This window comes from Balaenoptera borealis, assembly GCF_965194805.1.
Source record: "Balaenoptera borealis genome assembly, chromosome: 6".
Classification (NCBI taxonomy): domain Eukaryota; kingdom Metazoa; phylum Chordata; class Mammalia; order Artiodactyla; family Balaenopteridae; genus Balaenoptera; species Balaenoptera borealis.
Window position 1 is genome coordinate 39,650,675 of NC_138863.1, and position 18,408 is coordinate 39,669,082.

General features: G+C 39.4%; 1 protein-coding gene across 8 annotated transcripts in view; it reads right to left on the reverse strand.

The window, feature by feature from the left end:
* The window catches only part of SLC39A10 (solute carrier family 39 member 10), a 98,525-nt gene that overhangs the window by 63,587 nt on the left and 16,530 nt on the right, over window positions 1–18,408 (reverse strand). For 2 of the 8 annotated variants that reach the window (XM_082397342.1, XM_082397343.1), the window contains exon 1: window positions 2,525–16,067. The exons of 2 other annotated variants lie outside the window; for them this stretch is intronic. The gene's annotated coding sequence lies outside the window, so the exon portion shown is untranslated. Of the gene's footprint in view, window positions 1–1,372; window positions 2,470–2,524; window positions 16,068–18,408 lie in introns of those variants that run through there. 4 more of the 8 variants (XM_082397340.1, XM_082397339.1, XM_082397336.1 and 1 more) reach the window with 3 other exon arrangements.

Here is an 18,408-nt window from a genome sequence, read left to right on the forward strand (position 1 = left end):
AAGTTCACAGATAAAAGATTAAGATAAAGCAACTTGCTCAAGGTAACCACACTAGTTAATAATGGGTTAGTTTTGAACCTTAAGTCTCACTCCAAAGCTGTACATTCATTCCAATAACAGCCAAAACTGGGGGTAGAGGAAGTGGGGGAGAGAATAGTAACAATGTAAATTCGCTTTAATTAAAAGCAAATGATCATTCCTGTTGTTGAATAATTTCCCTTGTTATAATACCTATACCCTGTATTCTCCATAAATCTGTTTAAAAACAAACAAAAACACCCCCTAGACTAGTACCTGCATACCAGACTTGAGGCCTCCTACAAGTACTTCAAATCAAATGCTCAAAAAAGGGGAAGAACTGTGTTGGCTTTTAAGCTATCTGTTAGTAGAATACAAATTAACATGAAGAATAAGTAAAGGTTATCATGCAATATATTATCGATGTCACCTCATAGTTAACCACTTCTTTTAAAGTAGCACAAAGTCATTCTTACACAGGGGTTCTTAACCAGGGGGCTGTGTAAAGAATTCAGGTTTGTGAATTTGGATACGGAAGAAAGATGTATCTAATTTTAACTGATCTCTGAAATTTAGTTAACCCGTCAGTTATAAATGTAGGCAAAAAGCACGGTAATATGCAGCACCTGACACTATTAATATAAATCATTCAAATTAAATCCTATAAAGATCATTTACAGTCCTCACTAGTTTGAAATTAGTCATTAGACCTGCCACTACTCTTGATATTTAATGCTTTACTAAAGCATGAATTACTTCATCATAAATATTTAACATTTTGGTAATTATATTTCAATACAACTGGTTTCTCTTGTAATCCTACGTATTCCATACATTTAAACTCATCATTCTGAGTTTCACGATACAAAAAAAGTTTAAAGTCCCTCCAGTACATTATTATTTTCTTTTCTTCAAATCACTCATCGTCGATACTACCTATTTCTCTCTCCTATGGGAGTACTCAGCACATGTAGGGATGTAAGATGTCTGGTGTGGACCCCAAAGTCTAGAGCAAGAGACTGCCTCAAGATACTTAAAATTTGTGGAATTTTAAGTCCTAACAAAAAACAGTACACAAGTCTTGACTTAAGGCTTTCAACTGCATTACTACAATCAACTACATTCTAAATCTCCAGCTTTTCCCATGTATTACTTGCTTGTTCTTAATTATGTAGAATTTAGACACCCATCCAAAAAAAAAAAAAAATCCCACACAAATTAAATGCCAACTTGTCACATGCTTGTTTTGCTCCAAGAATGACTCAGTTCCAAGGTAAAACTAGAGAACTGAACAGCGTAAAAGACGTTAAATGAAAGTTAAAAAAAAAAAAAAGCAACACACAGTATAACCTACCATCTTCTTTTTAAGTTATGTGCTTTAATGTCACTCTTTATTACTTAAAACAGGGACTTGAGTGAAGGACCCCCCCAACTGAGGGCTGCGGAGCCTGCTTCTTCCTCCTGCCCAGCTCATAAAGACAGCCCATGTGGACAGGCTCCCACGTGAACAGTTCTTTACAGAAGCCACAGGAAGACCTCCAACGTCACGTCGCCTGCGCCCTCACCAGGCCCCCTTCTTAGCCTGGGCACTCAGAGATCCCAAGGGAGAAGCAAGGAGTTGAGCAGATCCCTAGACCCGGGGAGGGGGCCGCGAAGGTTCCCCGACGTACTGCCGCAGCAGGGCCCCCCATCGCTCTCCGCCAAAGAGCTTTCAGGAACAAAGCCTGGGCTGCCGCGCCACCTCCCGGCCCACCCGAACTCCCCCTCCGACCCAGCCCCAGCCCAACCCGAGCCCTCAGCTCCAGGGACCCCAGCTGGCTTCAATATTAACTCCCCCGCGCCCCGCCTCGGCTTTTCGGTTGGTCTGGGAGAAAGCAAGCTCCCACGAGGCCTCTCGCTGTAGGAGCACAGGCGCCACCGTCCGTTAGCCTCCCGGGGCCGGAACAGCGGCGCCCAGGCTCCATCCCGGGGTCACCGTGATACACCGCAGAGGACCACGCGAGAGGAAGAATCGGGGGTGTTCGCCGCCGAGACCGGACTGCGGATCCTCCCACCCTCGGGCCACCGCGTCCCCGCCTCCGGCGGCGACGCCACCCTCGGCCCCCAGGCCGCCCGCGCGCAGCCCCCCAACCGCCACCTTCTGCCCAGTGGTCACTGCCCCCACTCTCCGCGCGGCCCCCAGCCTCAGCAGGGGGCTAAGTGGGGCGCGGGTCCCGCACGCGGGGCGGAGGCTGCCCGGCCACTAACCCCGCGGCAGCCCAGAGCGCACACGAGAAGCGGCGGCACCCCACGCGCAGCCCACCGCGCACTCTGCCCGGCTCGCCGCCGCCGCCAGCAGCAGCTGCGGGAAGCCCAGCGCCCGGATCCCCGAGGGACTCAGCCCCGACTCCCCGGTCCTTGCCTCCCTTTCTACCCCCACCCCGCTGTCCCGGGACTCGCAGTCTCCGCCGCGCATGGGGCCGGTTCTGGGGGAGGGAATGTAAACAAATCGGGGTTTTATAGTTACCTCACACTCGAGTGCCGTGTGCATCTCCTCTCCGCTCGGTACCAAACTCCGGCTGCACTAAATCGTGTATTCACCAAAGCCGGCTGCGCCAACTGCGTCGCGGAGACCCGAGCGTCAGACACCACGCTACGCTAGCGGCGTACACGGCCCACTCAGGTCCTTGCGCAGCCGCACCCCGTCCGCCTATGGGTGTTACGCTCTGGGCGTACACTCACCACCCAGCCATTCACTTCGAATAACGCAACTTGCGTAGCGGAACTGCACCATTCGTGGATTCCACACGGACCGTGAGAGCAATAGGAAATTCGAGTCTACGCAAACTGCGGAGCTCCGCGGCTCCGCGCTAGTTTTGTTCCAAGAAAAGACGCCGCGGGGTAGTTGGGGAGGCTTCTAACGCATGCGTGGAGCGCTCTGCTACCTCTCGCCTTTTCTCCCGGCTTTGCCTGCCGGTTGCTGCGGCCCGGGCGAGGCGGATGAGTAAGGGAAACTCTAAACGCAAACGCTTCAGCCAGAAGATTTCAGATGGATAAATTAGAATGTTTATCTGTACAAGAGTTAAACATCTACGTTAATTTAATCCCTCCCCTTTATTAAAGTAACCTTTCAGTCTCTGAAGGGAAAAAGGAATGAATACTGATTTAGTGCTAAGTGCGAGGTATTTTGCATATTTCCCCCTCCTCCCAATTTATTCTGAAGAGCACTTCCTGTGGGCCTTACAAGCCGAAAAGAAGAAGTTGAGTCCAGAGAGCATGTCACACACTTAGAGGAATTCTCGAGGATTTTGACAACTTTCCAAGATTTTCCACCACCTCCTACTGCTAAACTCATTACTTCTTAACACCCAGTAGCAACACCTCCCGGATCCAGCCCAGCAATTCCATGGATTCCTGACCACATGGTGGTCATTCTTGCTTTCCATTCTTTTGCTCACACCATACCTGACATGTGAATTGTCCCCTCTTCATAATCAATTCACAGCCCGTACTTTCTTAGAAGGTGGCTCTGGACACTTTCCCTTTGCTCCATTACCCTGCTTCTTGGCACTTATTTGATCTCCACGGTGAGGCTTATCTATTCTGTCTGGCGTGCCTGTTTCTGTATCCAGCCAGAGTCCTGGGCGTGCCTTATTGATGTCTAGCAGAGTGCATAAAACCATGATCAATAGTAATAGCAAGCTTTACTATGTGTCAGGTACTTCCTATGTGCTCTACACGTATATTACTTTCATCCTCATAACACAACGAGGTAGCTATTATTATCCTACACCGGGAAACTGAGGCACAAGAAGTAACTTGCTTAAGACCTCAGAACAGGTAGGGAGAAGAGTTGGGATCCAAACCCAGTCAGTATGGCTACATATTCCTGCTATTCTGCATATTTAATGAAGGAAGGTTGTTTTTTGTTTTGTATCTCTACAAAAAACATCTTTTAGGTGCTCAATAAATGCCTACTGACTGCCAGGCTACTCAGCTTCTCATATCCCTTTTTTTGGTTTTGTTTGGAAAAGCCATCGACCTCACTCCTGCCGGTTTCCACTGCTGCTATTAGGGAAAAGGAGAAGTCCTGAGGTATAAAGGAAAGACATCAAGTCTGAGTCCTAGTTTCAGGTCTCACCATGGTCACTAACTGTGGAAGACAATGGCCACGGTCCTCAGATTCATGGATAAATTAAGGGAATTGGTCTACATTTATTCTTAAGTCTTTAGATTTTATAAAATCAGAACTAAAGTCTTTAGATTTCATAAAATCAATATAAATATAGTATGTCCTTTGGGTCGAAAGCATAAAAAGCTTCCAAATTACCCCGATACTTTAAGGCTCATAATTATTTTATTGAACATATTATTTCAGCAACTTTAAAATACATGTGATATTTTGCTCCTAAATTTCAATAAAATATAGCACTTACATTCCTTATATTTTAGGGCACTGACACCCTCATTGCTTTTTAATTATGTATTTACAAGGCTAATAATGTTCAGCTGGTACACACAGGTACAGAGAACCATTGATCTAATACTGAAATATACAAGTTGGTCAACAGCTGCAGCTCTGAGTTGAATTCCACCGTGATCCCCATCCCTGTACCAGCCCTTTCTCTCAGGATTCCCTAGACCTCCCACATTTCAGGAACTAAAAGGTTAATGCCTGGCTAAGAAAGAAACCGCAGGACCCACCCAACTCTTCTCAAAGACTTCCATTCTAATTTATTGGTGCTTATGCTTTATTAATTTTACATATTTTAAATATCATCCCTGCATAAAACTATAGGGTAATCTAACTGAAAATAGACTGTTTTCTACCACTTTTATATACTCACTCAAACATCATATATGATCAAGTATATGCACACTGATTAGGGCAGGACTTCGAGCAAAATTACTCGGTAGGATAATGATTGAGCTGCAAACTAGAATATTACTTTTCCTGTTGGAAAAAGGAATCTCAGAAAATGATTTCCAGCCTTACTCAAAATCACCTGCTGAGGTAAACAATGGAAAGTGCAGCAAAAATATCACTATAACATATGTTTTATTTTTACACCAGTTTTAGGGTAAGGAATTTCTAATATGTTAGAATCATGGAACTTTCTGAAAGGTCAGACTTTTTTTTTCCAGTCATCTCATGTGATTCATAAAGAAGCTCATCTGAACTATAAAACAGTACAGACGATTTGCAACATATGGGGGGAAGAGAAGGTATTGAATTATGTGTAAATAGTTTACCTCTCATTTGTTTTGCTTCAGTCACAATTTTATTTCACATATCTAAACTTTTAAGCATGACCAATCTACCTTTGTGAAGCATGATATAATAAATCCAATGGCTTTTTTTGTACCTCAAAGGGTTAGAAAAGAACCAGCTACAATAAATAGAGGAAATAAGAACCATACTTCACACCTCAATCTTTTGCTGTGAATAAAGAAAATCTGTGTCATAAACTTGGTTTTCCCTCTAATAGAGGAGAAAATTGTCATCATACACAACAAAGTTAACAGCCTTTAATTAAATCTATTAAGAACATGACTGCTTCTGAGAAATCAAACCTTTCAAGCTCAATAGTTCTTTCCATGAATCAAGATTAGTAACAATCAAAGGTAACGAAACCTCCTTAAATCCATGTTTAGTTTAAACTGATTTTTATATGGCCAAAACAGTTTGGTTCAGATAATAAGTTTATACCTAGAGAAGGAAGACTAAATTATATTGATATATATCCCTGACGTGGAGAGTGCTAAATATCAGGAATAGGTGTTAAAGAATTGGGAAAAGAAGACCTCAGGAATATGTTCTAAATCTAGGCCTCAAAATTAACAACTGCCTATTCACTTTCAGAGACTACATATTTTAGCCTGGAAATTAAGGCCCCAGCATTAGATCTGAAGCCAGAGAAATATAAAAGTTACATCCTCCTCCCTGTTCTTTGAGGCCTGTGGCACTGTGTGACACCTAACATGTCAACCCCATGGTCAGGATGGGAAGTGAGGCCCATGGGGCAGTCTTCTTCTGATCCCTTGAGAAATTATGGCTCCATCTCTTCTAAAGACTTGCCATTCCTAAAATGAAGATTAAACAGGCCTTCAGAGCTTACATGGAAGTCCTCAGAGAGAAGCACAGCTGCCCTTGCATCTCTTTCTAAAAAGCAGCACTCATGAAATGGAGAAGGCCATCCTCATCCAGAGAGCCCACCACTTTGAAACGGGTACACAAAGGCAGGGAGAGAAGGACCAATCCCACCCTGGTGAGAGACAAAGTTGACTGACGTGCCTGGCAAGTGAGATCATTTTGAGTTGGTAGGCTTATTCAATAAAATGAGTTTCAGGCTCTCTGCAGAAATAAAAATAGATTAGAGAAATGAAACAATGAAAACAACAATTCAAGCAGGGTAGAAAATTAACTTCTATATGATTTGCCTAGATGATGCTAACATTAGACTAGCCAGATCCCTTAGTTTCAATTCATTGCAATACAAACAAAAGGCCCTTAGCATTAGACATCCCTACTGGGAGAAAGACAGTAATGGAGAAGCTTAGATTCGAGCCTCTGATTCGCCGTGGCAAGTCCTTTCAAAATAGGAATGAGACCTAGTCTAGGAGAAAGGGGAAGACCCACTCAGAAGAATAAACAAAATCAAGAAGCTCAGAGCTACAGCAAGGATAACAGGCCAACAACAGATGTGACCACATGATGTTGTCAGAAAAGCTCCTCCCTCAAACCTACTCTGTTGTTCTCACCAATCCCTGGAATTCCACATTTAGAATTCCATTCTGGGCCTTGAAACCAAAGAGACTTTGACCCTGAGGGAAGTTACTACCATTTTATTACTTATCTATACTGCTTTGAGAATATATTTTTTTCTGGTCTTTTCTAAAGAGGAATTTTTAAGAAGAGACAAAATTTGAGTATCCACATTTCTTAAGGGTAGTGTGTTACAAAGGGACAGAAGGAAAAACGGACAAATTGCCAACTTCTCAATCTTGCTTCCAGCCAGCCTTGTTCACTCACAGAATACTAATAAGAAGAAAAACAGTAGGCTTGGTAAGCAGCCACTTGTACCAACCAAGGGGGCCTATTTGCCGACAGGCAGCCATTTTGGATCTTTTGAAATTCTGGAGGCCCAGTGGAAATCAACTTTCCAAACCTTAACTCTTATTCCAAAGGAATAAAGAAGTAACATAAATATCCACATGAATATTATAGATTTGAAGAATATTTGTGGCTGGTTATGGTTCAATTTAATACAAATTATCAACATAGAAATGAATTAACAAGTTACCATGTAAATATTTTTAGAACATTTTTTAAAACAAATTTTTTATTTGTGTAAATAGTTAAATTAATAAACTCATTTTAAAATTCATTTTAAAATGTCACCACATGAGAGCAAATTTCAAATCTTGCCTAGGGCTTCCAAGATAATTAATAATGGGACTCATTTCACAAATGACATTTACGAAAACAAGTACATCCTTTAAAACCAAGACACACTTGGTTTATCGTAACAAATATTGCTTACCTTTATTTATTAAAAATCTGACAGCAACAAGGCCGCAAAATTCTAAATATTAGAGAAGGAAATAAATGAATTGTCAAAACAAGAGAAGCTTGTAGGGATTTCTGAATTTTTCTTGCACTGTTTCTAAGTAAAACTCAAATCATTTTATTTTTATTAGAATAAGCCACTTTTGCATTCTCCACAGAATCCCATAAATCACCTCTTCTTACCAGCACACATCTTTACAAGTTTTAGAAACTTCCTAATACTTTGTGAGGAATGATTCTGGCAGTGCCCAACAGTTAACAACCTACATGCTTACCTTTCTTGTAGATCTCATCTACAGGCTCTAATAATTTCATCGCATTCAAATTTCATTCCAATTACAAAGATAGTTGCTTTCTCTAAGCAGCTACATTTCACAGTTTTTCTCCCCACCCTAAACACATGAAGGTATATGGTTTAAAATGTGCCAGGCACCATTTTAAATACTTTAAATATGGTAACTAATTTTATTCCTATGACAGCCCTGCAAGGTAGATATTACTATGCCCATTTCATAGATGAAGAAAACTGAGGTGGTTAGCATGTGGCAGAACCAGGACCCCAGTCCAGACAGTCTGGCTCTAGAGGCTATGCTCTTAATCCTTACATTACTTTGCTTCTTATCTAGAGACCGTGTGCAGGTCCCAATTTTTGTGAGAATATCTACATACTTTCTCTGCAAAAGTTGGTAGTTAAAAAAAATAGTAGAACCATAAAGTGGTGGCTTCCCAGGCTGTAAATGTCACAGGTCAATGAAAATTTTAAATGGAATAGAGAATAGAGTAAAAACATTTAAAGATACTTATAATGTGAACATTTGCTTTATCTTTCAGCTTGACTAGCTTGAATCAGTTCCAAGGGAGATGTTTATGCCACAGTCTCTTAAATTAGAATGTTAATTAGCCAATCTGGTTACACATTTAGATGAAAGCTTTCCCCTCTTTATGGTGATTTGATGTCGTTGTTCAAGTATTTATTTATACCAGTAAAGTTATATTAAAAATTAGGCAGAATCAGGTGTATGTTAATGACTTTGATCATAGTCATATAAATATGAGCTATTAATGTGCTAATCAATGAAGAATTGGTCAGGTGCAGGCAAATATATCCCAGCAGATTTAAACTGAAATTCATTTAGGGGATTTAAACTGAAATTCATTTACGGGGCTGTTCATTGCAGTCCTTGGATTTAGATGAATCTACCTCCTCTGTAAGTCTACCTTGGAAAAAAAGGCAAGTTTTAAGGGATGAAAAGACCTACAGGCAAAAGTGTGTGCTCCGTTAATGTGCAAGCCACTATGTAGATGGAAAATGAGGGCAAACAAAATATGATTCTTGTCCTTAAGTAGTTTACAGTCCAGTCAGGGAAGTAATTAAAGAGACAATTACAGTACAGAGTGATAAGTTCGAGATAATACGGGTTGCTATGGCAGCAAAAATGCTAATGGCACTCCCAGCTTTACACAAGTCCAAGACCATATCCCCTTCATTCACACTCTCCCTGGCTCACTGTAGGCACAGGTAAACTGAGGCTTCTACATGAAGAATACCGAAACCATGTGTCTCCTATTCTACCTTGTGCGTGGGCAATGTCCTGAGAGACCCAGAATGTGTGCTCTTATGAAAGCCTTTTATCTTCTAAGGGTGGAGTGAGTCCACAACAAACATTATAAATATCTTTATAGAGAATTGCACGTGTTCATGTGTGACTGTTATTAGTCTTTATTTGAACTCTCTAGAATTTACATAAAACAGAGTGGCTACTTTTGAGTATGGTTTTAGTATGAGCCTCTTCCTGTATGTTTCCCATTCTTTACATTTTTATTTTAAGATACCTGATTCATTAGCAATGTTAGAAATGTAAGTGGAATGTATCCTGACCCTTCCAGTTGATATTGATTGCGGAATAACCAAGCTCTGCAGCAGAGATAGTTTGGGTTTTTTTCCCTACACCTTTTTATTAAATAGGAACCACACTTGGGAAATATTTGCACCTTTGCAATTATCAAAGAGAAATGTTATGAATCACCTGTATTGTCTTCTATGTCCTAATTTTCCTTTTATAACTGTATAGTTATAAGGGAGTAGGAAATAGAAATTGATAGGTATCAACAGAATTATCAAAATTTCCAACTTGCTCTTCTCTATGAAAACCCTGGAGAATTAGCCAGTCCATCCAAAGACTAGATCAAACACTAGATCCTTGAGAATGGCTCCCCCAAATTAAGTACTAGATCCAACATATAATTGTGTCCATTAGGACTTTTAAGGAAGTTTGAAAGACAAGGTCAGAAAGCCTAAAAGTTCGGAATCTGTGTGTGTGATATTAAATTGGCTCAGAGGGCTAGACCACCTGTATCAGGCCAGGTGGTATTTGTGCTACTGAAATGAGGACCAAATTGGAAAACTATAATGATCACTTAGAAAATAATCTCTTTGCAATTATGTTCCAAATTTAGTATCTGTCAAAGAATGTCTTTTGAAGCATTTCAAGTCTTCTTCTCTAGAAGCTGCACAGAGAGCCAAGATACTAAATAACAAAATACTAAATGATAATAATAATTGACTAATAATAATCATAACAAGCAGTTAGAGCATTTACTATATGCAGGCACTGACGTTCCAAAGTCTTACATTATTGATGGTCAACAAAGAAATATTAAATATGCAAAAAAGTATTCTCAAGCCCATTCCCATTTTTTTGCATGGGTACTGTTCAAAAAAGATGCTGCTTGATCAAAGGTGCTTTGGTCAGTAACTTGAAGTCTAGTCAGATTTTAATATTCCTATTAGAGATATAGGTAGGAAATTCAGGTAGACTCTAATAATTATTGAGAACTCACTTGAGACATTAGGAGGGAGTCATGTGTTTTCTACCTAGCCTTTATACTGCCAGCAGAACCAGCGATATAGCTTTGTAGGGCCCGGTGAAAAATAAAAATGTGGGGCTCCTTGATCAAAAGTGTTAAGAATTTGGGACTTCCCTGGTGGCGCAGTGGTTAAGAATTTGCCTGCCAGTGCAGGGGACATGGGTTCGAGCCCCGGTCCGGGAAGATCCCACATGCCACAGAGCAACTAAGCCCATGTGCCACAACTACTGAGCCCGCATGCCACAACTACTGAAGCCCGTGCGCCCAGAGCCCGTGCTCCACAACAAGAGAAGCCACTGCAATGAGAAGCCGGCGCACCGCAACGAGGAGTAGCCCCCACTCACTGCAACTAGAGAAAGCCCATGCGCAGCAATGAAGACCCAAAGCAGCCAAAAATAAATAAACTAATTTAAAAAAAAAATAAATATATATATATATATATATATATTCTAAAATAGACCCACCTCTTTGAAGGAAACAAAAAAATAACTAATTTGCATTTAACTTAATTGAACTTTCAGCTATGTTTAGAATAAAGCTCTAACACTCCTATTTATATTTCATTTGAATTTTTATACTTTGTAGCATTCCATAGTGGAAGCAAACCACATCGTTTAAATATTTACTGCATTTGTGCAATATTTAAACTGTTAAATTTAAATAACAATTTAACAGCATTGTTAAAGAAAAAGTTTGGTGACAGATAATCAGTCAGTTCTAGATTAACCTGGTAATGGGAGTAGTGTTGAGTGGTAGAGAGGACGTAGCAGCTAACACAAAATTACTGTAACAGTGAAGTTTTGGTAAGCTCTTCCTTATCAGCGATAAACGAATTGACTTGTGGACTAACCATGGTTAAGTGATGACAGAATCTTACCAGTTTGGGACTGGTAAGGCAAGCTCTACCAGTGATACATGATTGGCCAGTAGAGGACAGGTAAGAAGGAGACTGAGAAATTCAGGTTCAAGTTTCTGGTTTCTTCTCCTTTCTTGTCTCCCTCATCCAACCCCAACCTATTGTAAGTTGGCACTTCTTTCAAACCATTAGTAATTATTCTGCAAAATGGTTTATCCATTCCAACAATTAGTAGAAGAGGTGATAGTATGACTGAATATTATTTCATTGTCTTGAATGTATAAGCAAAATAATATTTAATAACCATCTTCTATGAAGCGTGAATGGAGATTTTACAGTATTGAATTGGTCCACACAATAGAAGTGAAGCAAGGATGGACAGACCTTCAGAAGAAGGGCATGTATCTCTTATTATTTCTTGAGTGAACAATGGATATTTATACATTCTGACTTCTCTTTCCTCCCTTTCATAGCCAAGATTCTTAAAAATAATTTTTTTTACACACTCACTCAGCCTACTTTCTCAACTCACCTACTGAAACTGGGCTTCCACCCCTACCATTATCCAAATGCCACCAATGACCTTAGTTACTAAATCCAGTGGTCACTTTTAACTGGGTATTCTGTTTGATTTCTCTGCTCCTTTTGAGGCAGTTTAAACCACTTCCTCCTTCAAATACTCAGGGAATTTGATGGGTTTGGTAGTAGGTTAGGAAGACTTGCCCAGGACACAAAGCTTGAAAAGTAGCCAAAGAGGGTGGTACCTTTCTCCCAGGCTGACTGCGCAACAAGTCAGGTACCTGCCTAGCTTTCCCACCACCAGCCTTGCTCCCCGCTTCAGGTAAGAATCCTCCCCCTCCACATTAACAGCAGATAGCACTCTTCTGATGTTTCATCAGCCTCTCTAGTGGCTCCTTTCCTATCTTCTTCAAGGTCTTTTTTTCTCTAAACTCCCATACATGTAGGCAATTTCTTCTGGGTTCTCTAATTTATCATTTTACACCAGTGTTTTTAATGGAGTGTTTTAAGGACAACTTGCATCAGTATCAGAGACCAAAGGGCTTCTTATTAAAAGCACAATTTCCAACCCTCACCCTAGTGAACCAGCATCTTGGGGATGAAAATCAAAATCTGAATTTTAAATCACCTCTCAGATAATTCTTACAAAAATGTCAGGATTGAGAATTACTGTTTCATACACTCAACTTGGATTATTTTATCCAGTCCCCTGGCTTCAGTTCCTATCTACATGGTGGTGACATCTATCACCCTGTTTTCAGGTATAAACATTCCACTTGATGTCTCACAGGCAATTCTCATAATTTAAGAAGTCCCAAACTGAACACACTGTCTCCCAATCCTGACATTCTTCCTCTTGTTTCCCCTAGTTCTCAAAACGGTTCTGCTATACTCCCAGAAGGGGGGAAAAAAAGTAGAAATGAAATAGTCACTCTTGCCTCCTCTCTCAATTCACTCGCTCCTTATGACTCTTGACTCCTACTTCTCAGTACACCCAAGTCACTCCTAGAACTAGAACTAGTTGCCTAGAACTAGTTGGCATCCGGTCAAGCCTACCTCCAATCCATCCTCCACAGTGAAAATGGGAATTATCACTAACTTGAGCAGATCATTCCCATGCATAAACTTTTCAAAGCCTCCCATCACCCTTGGGTTAAATAATTTCATCGACAAACAATAGTCTTCCTAATCTGTTCCCATATTATCTCTGAAGATTTATCTCTTATTACTTCACTCTACAAGTATACTGTCCAATATAGTAGCCCCTAGCCACATGTGACTACTGAGCACTTGAAATGTGGCTAATCCAAATTGAAATGCGCTTTAAGTATAATTCGCACATTAGATTTCTCAAACATGGTACAAAAAAAAGTAAAAATGTCTCATTAATAACATTTCATATTGATTACGTGCTGAGATGATATGATCTTTAAAATATTGGGCTAAATAGAAATATTATTAAAATTAATCTTACCTGACTCTTTTTATGTTCTTAATGTGACTTCTAAAATTTTTTTAATTACATAGGTGGTTCACGTTATATTGGGTTAGCCAAAAAGTTCGTTTGGGTTTTTCCATAACATCTTTCGAACATTATACTTCTAGAACTCTATGGTCTAGCCAAACTGAAAGACTCATTACTCCCCCAAATGTTATACTTTTCCTTGCCTAAAGTGCCCCCTCTCCTCCGCACCCCTTCCCCTTCCTTCATCCGATTACCTCCTACTTGTCCTTCAGGATTTCATTTAGTTATTACTGTGAGGAACTTCCCTGCCCCTTTTCCTTCCCAAACCAATTCTGGGTTAGCTGTACCTCCTATATGCTTGCACACACAGCACATAGCTTGCAATGTATGGCACTTGTGGTTTACTCGTCTACCCCAAACTTTGTCTCCTATACTCTCCAATTGCTTGTTAACAGGACTGTTGCTTGTTCAGTGTAGTATCCTCAGCCTCTAGCACATTGCTTGCTGCAAAGTAGATATGTTGTAAATACTAGTGGAATGGCTGCTGGAAATGACTTCCCAGGATCCAAAACATGAAACATGGCTGATAATAGTATGTGTGGGAAGAGTTATAAGCTAATATTGTCTCTTCCTCTTTACCCGGTCCACACCCTATCAGACAACATCTCCAAGCCTCTCTTGATTCTTTGGCCCCTGGTAAAATTTCAAAACGTCATCAGTTAATTCAAATGATCAGGGAATATAATGAACACAACTTTTGTCTTCCAAATATTTTAAAATTGCTTTACTACTAGAAGATGTTCATTGTGAGAAAAATTACCTATTCGTTGGAAAACATTTTTATACCATTTCTGAAGATCGAGTCTTTGCAGGAGTTTAAATAAGACCTAAAATCAAATCATTTTCTCTGTAATCCTGCACTGCTGGCATTCACAGAGAAGTTTTGAATACATCAAAAATTCTGGCATACTCACGTTATAATTAACATTTACCACATTACTCTCTGTTAAAAGAAAAAATTAGCATACGGCAAATATAAAAGTAGTAAGAACAGACCATAAGTATTTTCTCGGTCTCATCAGATATAAATTTTAAGTGGCTCCTCAGTATTCATCCAATTCTATCACTCTGGGTTTTGTTTTGTTTTGTTTAAAGCTTTGGGGCTTCTCATGGCACAGCTAGGACTTCCATCTATTTGTGTTTTTCTGAGATTACAGTGTCTAGAGGACTTGTAAAGACAAATATTAAGCTTCATCCTGATTTGGGGCACTACTTAGCTGGTTTTCTGCTTCCACTGCTTCACCACTTGTTTAACTTCTTAACACAGTGTTATGCCTGTGTTCACCACTCTGGTGAAATGGCTAACTCAAGTCACCGTTGAACGGGGCTGTGTAAAAGAGACATGGGAGCCACTGAAAGGGCTCCCAATGGCCAAAGCTAGAACAATTTGAACAACGAAATAAATACAGTTTTGGATTACAACCCAAAGTATAAAATAAATATCCAGGAGTCCATACTGATAAATAAATGATTAAATAAATTTTAAGATGGGGCAAAAAAGACAAATATCTCATGTAGAAGAATTCCAAATAATGTATGTGATAGCCTATCTTCAAGGAGGGGGAACATAACTCCCCACTTTAAGTGTGGGCTATACAAAGTGACTTTCTTTCAAAGAGGACAGTATGAAAAGGGAAGAGTAACTTTACAGGGGCGAAACCCGACAAACACTAACTCAGCCAGGTGATCAAGGTCAACATCAACACTGATAAATCATGTTGAGAGTATGTACCTCTGAAAGAATGTGATTAAAATGGCACTTTCCCTTTGTGGTCTTCCTCCCTAAAAATCTATAACCCCAGTCTAATCATGAGAAAAACATCAGGACCATTCTACAAAATACCTGACCAGTACTCCTCAAACTGTCATGGTCATCAAAAAGAAGGAAAATTTGAGAAACTGTCAAAACCGAAGAAGATATGATGACTAAATATAATGTGATAACCTGGATGGGATTCTAGAACAGAAAAAAGACATCAGTAAAAACTAAGGAAATCTGAGTAAACTATGGACTTTAGTTAATAATAGTGTATCGATACTGGTTCATTAATTATAACAAAAATGTCATCATACCAACATAAGTTGTTAATAGGAGAAACTGGATGTTGGGTATATAAGAAATCCCTGTACTATCAACAATTTTTCTGTGTATCTAAAACTATTCTAAAAATAGTTTTTTTTTAAAGTCATCATCGATTCTTTACTTGCCAAATAGTTCCTTTCCATAATCTTCATCCTGCACTGTAGGATAGTCTCCTTCTGGAAACTCTCTCTTCCTTTAGCATCTTCAATAATTCTCTTCCTGAATAGCACTCTTTTCCAGTCTCTAATACTGGATTCTTCTTCTTCCCATCCCTTAATGATATTTCCTACATTTCTACCTTTGACTGCCTTGTCTTATCACTTTATCTCTCAGGGGGAAAGAAATCTTACCAATTCCAATAACTTCAACTATGACTTTCATGATGAACATTCTAAGATCTGTATTCTAAGCCTAATCTCTCTTTTAAAAGTCAGACCATACTTCCAACTGCCTAATGGATATATCTACCTACAGACTCTCAGGGATACTAAAATAAGTTATGTTCAAAGGAGAAGCCCTTGTTTTAAACCCTAATCCTGTGGTTCCTATTATGTCCTCAATCATGATTAAGAGAATTATAATTGCCCAGTCATCGAATAGGATCCTTGCATATATCCATGACTGTTTCCTTTACCACAATTATCCTCTCTGATTTCATACAAATATTGTTTAATTCTATTTCTACCTGCTTCCTCAAGTGTCACTGAATTAATATTCCTAAATAATTACCAATCAAACAATCAATCAAAACAGCCTTGGCTGACTTGTGGAACCTGGAGGTGAGCCCAGGGACAGCTGAGTTCTCCAGTCCTGGTATGAGACAGTAATATGAGATATCATTGTTTTGTGTCCCCTGGGAAAGAAAGTAGCATCCCCAGCTTGGGACAAAGAACACCATTGCTTTTGGGAGCCAGACCAGAGACTCAGGTTGATCCCCAATGGACATGAAAGGCAACTAACTACTTCTGTCCATTTTCTGTGTGCAGCTTTGAAGAAGCTTTCTCCTAGAATCTGGCAGCCCACAAGCATTGCAGTATGAGGTCCCTGTCCCTGAGGCCTGAGAACCCTTTGCCAACATTGCCCAAAGACAATTCACAGTTTGCTGATTGCCACATGCCCGTGGAAAAATTCTCCTTCAATTTAAACTGTGGCCAGATCACAGATCTCTAATGAAGCCATTAACCATCCTGTCAAGAGAATCCTGATTTTATTGAGACAACATAAAATCATCTACCAGGGCCCAAATGGTAAAGCTCTGGACTAAATCAGGTGGTTTTCAAACTTTTTGGTTTCAGGATCTTTTTACACTCTTAAAAGTACTGAAGAGTGCAAAGTACATTTATCTATGAGCCATCTCTATTAATGTTTATCATTTTAGAAACTAAAAATTAAAAATCCTAAAGACATTAATTTTAAAATAAAAATAATAAACCTGTTACATATTAATATAAATAATATTTTTTGGAAAAATAGCTATATTTTTCAGAATAAGAAAAAAAATTTGAGAAGTCTGGCTTAATAGAAAAAGTAGATTCTCACATTTGCTTCTGCATTCAATCTGTTGTTTGGTTGAAGTACATTAAGAAAATCCAGCCTCATACAAATAAATAGTTGAAAAAAATATTTAATAGCCTCTTCCGATAGTTTTGGATATTCTTTTATACTACATCCAAACTCAAAAAGTGGTTGTTCCTCAAAGGTTAATTATAATGTGGAATCTGAAAACAGATCAATAAAATTTTGTGCTCAGTTACCCTTAAATCTTTTAGTCTATTTTGGTCTTTGAATCACCCATGAGTGATTTTGTAACATGCATTGGTCATTGGGAAAATATTGATTCACTGAATTATGAAGATCTTTCAAATGCCGACATATCTCATGACACCATATCAAAAAATCACTTTTGTTAATATCACCATCAATATCATCAGAAAATATATATAAGTACTGGGAAGCTGTCAAGCTCACAGTGGTGGATACAAGTTATCCAGCATTCTAATTTTCACCTGAAAGCTTAAATTTTATCATTTGCAACAAGTATTGTCAGTTGTTTTCCTTGAAGTGACAGGCTCACTTTGTTCATTTTCAAGAAAATGTCAGCAAAACACCCAAGTCTGAATAACCATACTTAGTCAGTCTTTCAGGTTTTTGGGTTTTTTTTCAAGTGTTCCATGAAAAAAGCAGCCATCTCAGCTTACAACTCAATCTTAAAATATGAGACTGAAATAACAAAAGTGCTTCAGTATGGACCAGAAAACAACGAAAACAACAAACTTTATGTGAGAGCCTGGCGGTAAAGAATACAATGACTACTAGTACATTTTGATATCACAGCCTTGATTTGTGCTAAGCAACCAGGAGCGTTACCCACTGTTGCTGTTTTCCACTAAGAGTGGAGTGAAAAAAGCAAATAATATCTTAGCATTATTAGGGAAAGCGATTTTAACATTGTGAACTCCCTGAAAGAATCACAGGGCCCTCAGGTTCCATAAACCACTGCTGACTTAAGGCAATATGATATTCCATTTCATTTACCAATCTGTTCTGGAACAGGTATGTGACATAATTCTGGTCAATAAGCCAAAGGGGCCTCTGAGAGAGGTTTTTCCTTCCAGTAAGATATGTGGAAGGAGAAATTTCCCTTTTCTGCCTCTGGACTTTGTCATCTACATGGGAAACCTAGCAATAACCTGCCCATGAGGACAAACAACACACTGAATTTCGGAAAGTGGAAAGATGGAAAACATCTGGGCAAACTGATGTCATTGTTGAATCACTGAATTATTCAACTTCAAAACTGCCCTATCTCTAGAATTCTTGTTGTGTGAGGTAATAATTTCCCTTATTGTTTAAATGACTTTTTGACAGGTTTTATGTTCCTTAAAGATGAAAGCATCTTTATTCATACATAATCTTACACTTCCTGTCAACCCATCAGTATTCAAAAGACGCCAAAAGCCTGTTCACTAGAGCTTGATACATTCCAAACT